General features: G+C 29.6%; 1 long non-coding RNA gene across 1 annotated transcript; it reads right to left on the bottom strand.

Annotated features, from left to right (window-relative positions):
• Positions 1-4,498: 4,498 nt before the first annotated feature.
• On the bottom strand, positions 4,499-6,369 carry LOC141598956 (uncharacterized). Its single transcript, XR_012523683.1, has 2 exons — positions 5,808-6,369; positions 4,499-4,743 (listed from the first exon to the last, which is right to left on the bottom strand). It is a non-coding gene; the product is annotated as an uncharacterized LOC141598956 (long non-coding RNA).
• Between the last annotated feature and the right edge of the window lie 250 nt (positions 6,370-6,619).

The following is a 6,619-nucleotide window of genomic DNA, read 5'->3' on the forward strand; positions in this document are numbered from 1 at the left end:
TTGATAGATAAACGGGCCAACTGTTGGCCCGTTTTGACAGCTAAGGCCGAAATTCCGATGGCCGCAGAATTGCGGCCTGTTTCCTCCCCAAAATGGGTATCCAAGATTTGTAATATTTCCACAAGAAAATGGATTATTTTTGCATATTATATAGTATGCATTATTTCTAGCTGACAAATAAATTTTAGTAAACAAGACCAACAAATTTATGGTGAAATATTGCAAGTTATAAAAATTAGGAGCCATATTTTTTATAACTTGGTATGAAAAAAAAACTATGGTGGTGTAATATAAACATGAACATTATATGGGATTGTGTGTTAGCTTTAGTGCGTTCAGCGCGCTGTTGAACAAAGAAAACTTGGAAAGTTTAAGGAACGTTGACTTTGTTTTTGACTGAAGATTGAAAAGTAAATGGAATGATAGAAAGTTGACTGACTTTTTGGACTTGATATTACCTTTTTTTAGACAAATGACTTGATATTACCTCCTATTTGTTGTGAAATAAAGACAAGAGAGAATAGTACAGAAAAGGTAGGGAGAAGAAAAAAGAGGAAAAACCATCTATTATTGCATTATGAGGGGGTTTATATATACACATACAATAGGGTAGAGTTTCCATAATATAATATCTCTAGAATATCCCAACATATGGACATCCATATAATATTACATAATAATATTTCATAACACTCCCCCTTAGATGTCCACTATTGAAGAACATGCCTCGTTAAAAACCTTCCTAAAAAAAAACCCTGTGGGAAAAAACACTAGTAAAGGAAAAGAGTACAATATCTTCAAAACACGTATAACAAGTTGCCTCGTTAAAACCTTTCCATGGAAAACCCAATGGGATAAAACCATAGATAAGGAAAAAGAGTACAACACGTGTTTACTCCCCCTGATGATTACGTAACTTGATATATCTTCAAATGAACCATGCTTTGACGTAACTTCTCGATCGTTGAATAAAGTCCATCGTAGTTGATAAATTTGATATCTTCAAATCCTTGATAATTCCAATCTTCATATTTCTTTGATTCTCACAATTTGGATGTCACAAATTCTTATTTGTGACGGAGATATCCGTCACAAATAAGAGACGGACCAAATACATACCATTTAACTCAATGTGGTACCCGTTTGCATGGAACCCTGCGCTGACAGCACATCAATAGGGGGCGGCTTCACTGTTTGGCGACGCATGACTTGTGTACTGCAAAAGATTATTCTATTGCCAATTGTATACTTTCTTTCTCCTCTTTCCTCCACATCTATACTTTCTTTTTCTTTTTCCAGATTTCTTTTTCCTTCTCCAAATTTCTTTCTTAAACCATTATCATTTACCATCATTTCTTCTGTTTTGAACTCATCAATCCATCAACCTTCATCTCCCTTCAAAATTTTTAAAAGAAAAAAAAAATTAAGCATCCAAAAACCTCCTAACAACAATGGTAATTATGTCAAATTTTATACCGTAATTTATCCATGAAGAAGCTCTTGTTATTCGGTTTTTTTTTTTGTTTATGATCTATTTTTCATTTTTTAATCTAATATAAATCATCTTTAATTTCATTAATTCACTTTTCATTGTTATTGTTGAATCTTTGTTGTTGATTGTTAATGATATTTTTTACATTTTTAGTTTGATATTACGAATTTTTAGTTCATTTTCCCTTTATAATTTCGGTAAATTCATATTTTATGGGTACTGTTAAAACTTTTTTGGTAATTGTTACCAATATTACTTTGATTGTTACAATTTTTGGTTCATTTTTCTTTCCTATTTTTGTTATTTTTTGTTATCTCCCTTCGAAATTTTTAAAAGAAAAAAAAATTAAGCATCCAAAAACCTCCTAACAACAATGGTAATTATGTCAAATTTTATACCGTAATTTATCCATGAAGAAGCTCTTGTTATTCGTTTTTTTTTTGTTTATGATCTATTTTTCATTTTTTAATCTAATATAAATCATCTTTAATTTCATTAATTCACTTTTCATTGTTATTTTTGAATCTTTGTTGGTGATTGTTAATGATATTTTTTACATTTTTAGTTTGATATTACGAATTTTAGTTCATTTTCCCTTTATAATTTCGGTAAATTCATATTTTATGGGTACTGTTAAAACTTTTTTGGTAATTGTTAGCAATATTACTTTGATTGTTACAATTTTTGGTTCATTTTTCTTTCCTATTTTTGTTATTTTTTGTTAAACTTTGTATCGATTTTTTTTATCCTATTCAAAGATTGTTCCCATTTTTAGTTGTTATGAAATTTTGATTAAAGAACAGAATGAAGACAATGTCACCCTATCGAGTTCACTTGTTTATATATTAAAATACTTTGTAAAAAATAATAAGATTTTAGTTATTGATGTTGGTAATGAGCGAATATTTTGTTGTCATCTCATGGAGTACAAAGTTTGATTATTATTAACTTGATTTTTGTAGTATATATGTTTGAATATAACGAATGTCTATATTTTTTGTGTTAATGTTACCCTGTCAACTATTTCAGTTACAGATTATTTAAAGGCACATGTTGTCGTATGTATATCAGATTAATGTCTCTACTTTTACTGTTAATGTCACCCTGTGAATTAGAGTGGGTCAGATTATTTGAAGGCAGATTTTGTATATCTAATAAATGTGTCTAATTTTCCTTGTAATGTGACCCTGCAACTAGAGTATGGAATGATTATGTAAATGCACATGTTGTTGATTATCTCATCAATGTCTTCACTTTTTGGCCCAATGTCACCCTGTAAACTTATGTAGGTACAGATTATTCCAAATCATTATTTGGAATGAAAGCAGAAAAATGGGAAGTTATTTATTTACTATGTTAAAATGAAATGGTTGTATGTAAAGCAAAAATAGTGACATATTGGAAGTTTAGAAGATGTTTATTGTAACCGATTAATATGTAAACATATATCATGATAATGTGTGTATATTCATTCTTTTGTTACTCTGACAACCGTGACAGATATTGTTTAGTCAGTGTTTTATGATGAATCAATATGTACGTAGTTTTAAACTTTTTGTTGCCCTGTCAACATGCCTTCATTGCAGTTGTTGGCTAGTTCATCTCATGTGATTTTTTATTGTGTTTCTTATTATTTTTATTTATATATTCCTATTTTGAATTTAATTATACTTAATATGTTGGTAACTGTTTTTTGAATGTCTACTTTTTTTATTCTTTTGTCGTCATGTTAACCTCCACAGGTACAAACTACTCAGGGTCTATTATTGGATCAACTACGAAGAAGTGAAAACTCATATGGAAGATGTATAAATAACACTCCGGCCGTAGTCTTTAGTATTAGGAAAGCATGTTCCATGTGGGATTCAAAAATATCATAGTTGGATTTTGGAAGCTAATTAATAGCATCACCGTATGTAGAACCATATTTCGATTTAAACATTTTGCGACGTTCAATATTATGTAACCACCTTTGTGGGATATGTAAGGTGTAAGTAGAGCTTGTGGAACAATTTAAGTTAGTATAATGCATTTAGTTAGGTGAACATGTTATGTTTACAGTTATGTGAATTATGTTTACAGTTTATACTAGTGTGTAATAACATTCACAGCTGTTTTCGATTTATGTTCACATCTATATTCAGAATGTTACAGTTCTTTGTTTGGTAACATATGATTTATTAAGATAGACATGTTTTTTTATATCATGAACATATGGTTTGCTAACATAATAAATGAATTGAATATGTGAACAATGGAAATGTTGTCATTCTTGAATAATATGTTAGCATTTACAATTTGGTAACATTATTAATAAAAATGTGAACTTTTTTCAAACATGTAAAATCTTTTCAAACACGTAAACATTATTGATAAAAATGTGCACAACATTTCTGCTAAGAAATGAATATGTAAATTTTTTTCAACGTGGTAACACTATATTTGTAATTACCAATATAAATGTCCACTATGTTCACATTTTTGAATAATATGTTACCATATTTATAAATGTAAACAACCATTATTGTACAATTTGTTAGCATATCTTAAATGGTAACATAATGGATAAACATGCCAACTCGCATTGCAGTTTTCTATTATACAAAGGGGAATTACAGGTTGCATTATATAAGATTAAATAATATCTTCATTCTTGCACAATATGATACCATATACAATTTGGTTAACATGTTTTCATATCTAATTCTAATGTCTTCATTTTTGCTTAATATATGTTAATTTCAAAATACGTAACATAATAGATCAATATGTAAACAATTGACATGTTTCCATTTTATGTAAGCAAATCAGTCATGTTGAACTTTATAGATCATTCTTTCCATTTCTTGTGACATTCCGAAGACAACTGACATTCTTTCCATTTCTTATAACATTAAAATTTATAAGTCATGTTGTCATTCTTGAAAAATATGTTACCATATAGAATTAGTTTTCAATACGTCATCATTCATACAAATTCGAATACTATTACGAATGCCCAATTAGTTGACATTCTTCAACAAAATGTCACCATTCCATAAATTGATACATAATGTCAAATATTGAGAACAATTGTCCAAAAGTAATTTTCCAATAAGCCCAATTAGTTAACCCGCAACACTTGTCATCTCACTTGACAGAGGCTCAACATAACCCTCTTGATGACCTTCTAACTCCCATGTCAGGCTTCTATGCATATGGGCAACCACCGAAAGATTCCTTCTTGTTGTCATCCAATTTCGGACCCGGATCTATACGAAATATCATATGTTAAATCAGATGCTCACATATTTACTTAAGTCATAAACATTACCGACTAATCTGTGAACAACTTTGAATCCTAAACTGGTTACAAATAACACATATGCCTAATACATAAGTTGTGCCTATTTTGACAAAACTTGTGACCATTTCAATTATACAAGAATAAATATACAATTATTAAACCAATAACCAAAAAACTACATTAAAAAAAAAAAAAAAACACTATCAGTTGCAAAAAAATAAACAATCAAATGGTCATAAACCATTTTGTGTCAAAAAACCATCCAAAATCCAAAGAATAAACCATTAAATATACAATGAATAAAACAAAAATCAAAACAATAAACAATAAAATCGAAAAAATCAAAACAATAAATATACTATTTTAATCAAATCTAATCAAAACATATCTAAAATCATTACATTAATCGCCTTATATGGTTACACTTTGACTAATATGGTTACCTATTGTAATTCATATTGTAAAACAGTAACAAATTCTAACTACAATGGTAACATTATATACACACTCTCACATTTCACCATTATATTATATGATATTTTCGTACTATGTTGCAGATATGTCACCATTTGTATCATGCTATGTTATCATTTTATACACATATTACCAAGTTACCATTTTGCTCACATATGAGATGGACATATATTACCATACTATTGATGAAATGTCACCATTTTAAAATATGTTCGAAAATTGATAAAATCTGTTAACATTCATAGCAATAAAACACCAAATCCAAAAGGGATGAACCAAAAAAATTGTACCTTCAACAAAAATCATTCTCAATGTCTGTGGCTCTAGTGGAAGATCTAAAAAATCAATGAAAATGAAAATACCTACTCCCACATAAATAAACCAATTTTAATCCAACAAAACAAAAACAAACAAACAAATAAAATGAAACCATCATGGATTACTAGCATGTGTCCATTATATACCCACATGGATCACTTGCATGTGTCCATTATTAAACAAAAAACGATTACCATAACAAAAGAAAATGAAAAAAATCTATGAAAATGAGAATACCTCCTCCGACATCACCGTTCGCATTTGTCCTTCTAGTATTCTTCTTAGGTAGTTGCCTTTTTGCTATTATTTTATTCCCCACCATCTTGGTTGATTTGTATAAAAATAAGAATATTTATGTTTATATTTTTTTTATTTTGGATGATTTGTATGAAGAAGGAGAATTTGAGAGAGAGAGAAGATGAACTAGTGAGAAAAGCAGGAGAGTTTGAGGAGAATTTGACATTATTATGATAATGTTTTGACCTTTGGTTGAATTGTGGATAGGTTAGGCGTTTTTGTTGTGACAACAGGAAGAGAGAAGATGAAGAGAGAAGATGAAAGGGAATAATTGTGACGGTAAATGGAAAAATAATGAGGTTTAGGGTTGATTTTCAAAATATGTGGACAGTAATTAGTATTGGGAAGGGAGAATTATTTAATAATTTTTTTCATAATTGTTGTCATTCCCAATGAACAACTGCGCATCACTCACCATCAACTCTCAACCCGTTTCCACACAAAACGCTACTATTCGCCCCGTCTCTTACTTGTGACGGATAACCCGTCACAAGCAAGACTTATTGTTTGGATGTAGTCATTTGTGATGACTCTTGGATCATCATTTCAAATTATATGTTAAGAGTAACTCATCTTAATAATCATAGCGTATCAATGCGCTTATTGTGCTACCTCGTTAAAAACCTTGCTAGGAAAAACCCAGTGGGACAAAAAAAACCTAGTCGAAGGGAAAAAGAGTGTAGCCATCATTCCTTAATTCCTTGTATTAAGGAGAATCAATCCGATAATTATTGAATACATCATCCAATTTC

This window comes from Silene latifolia, chromosome 9, assembly GCF_048544455.1.
Source record: "Silene latifolia isolate original U9 population chromosome 9, ASM4854445v1, whole genome shotgun sequence".
NCBI classification, from domain to species: domain Eukaryota; kingdom Viridiplantae; phylum Streptophyta; class Magnoliopsida; order Caryophyllales; family Caryophyllaceae; genus Silene; species Silene latifolia.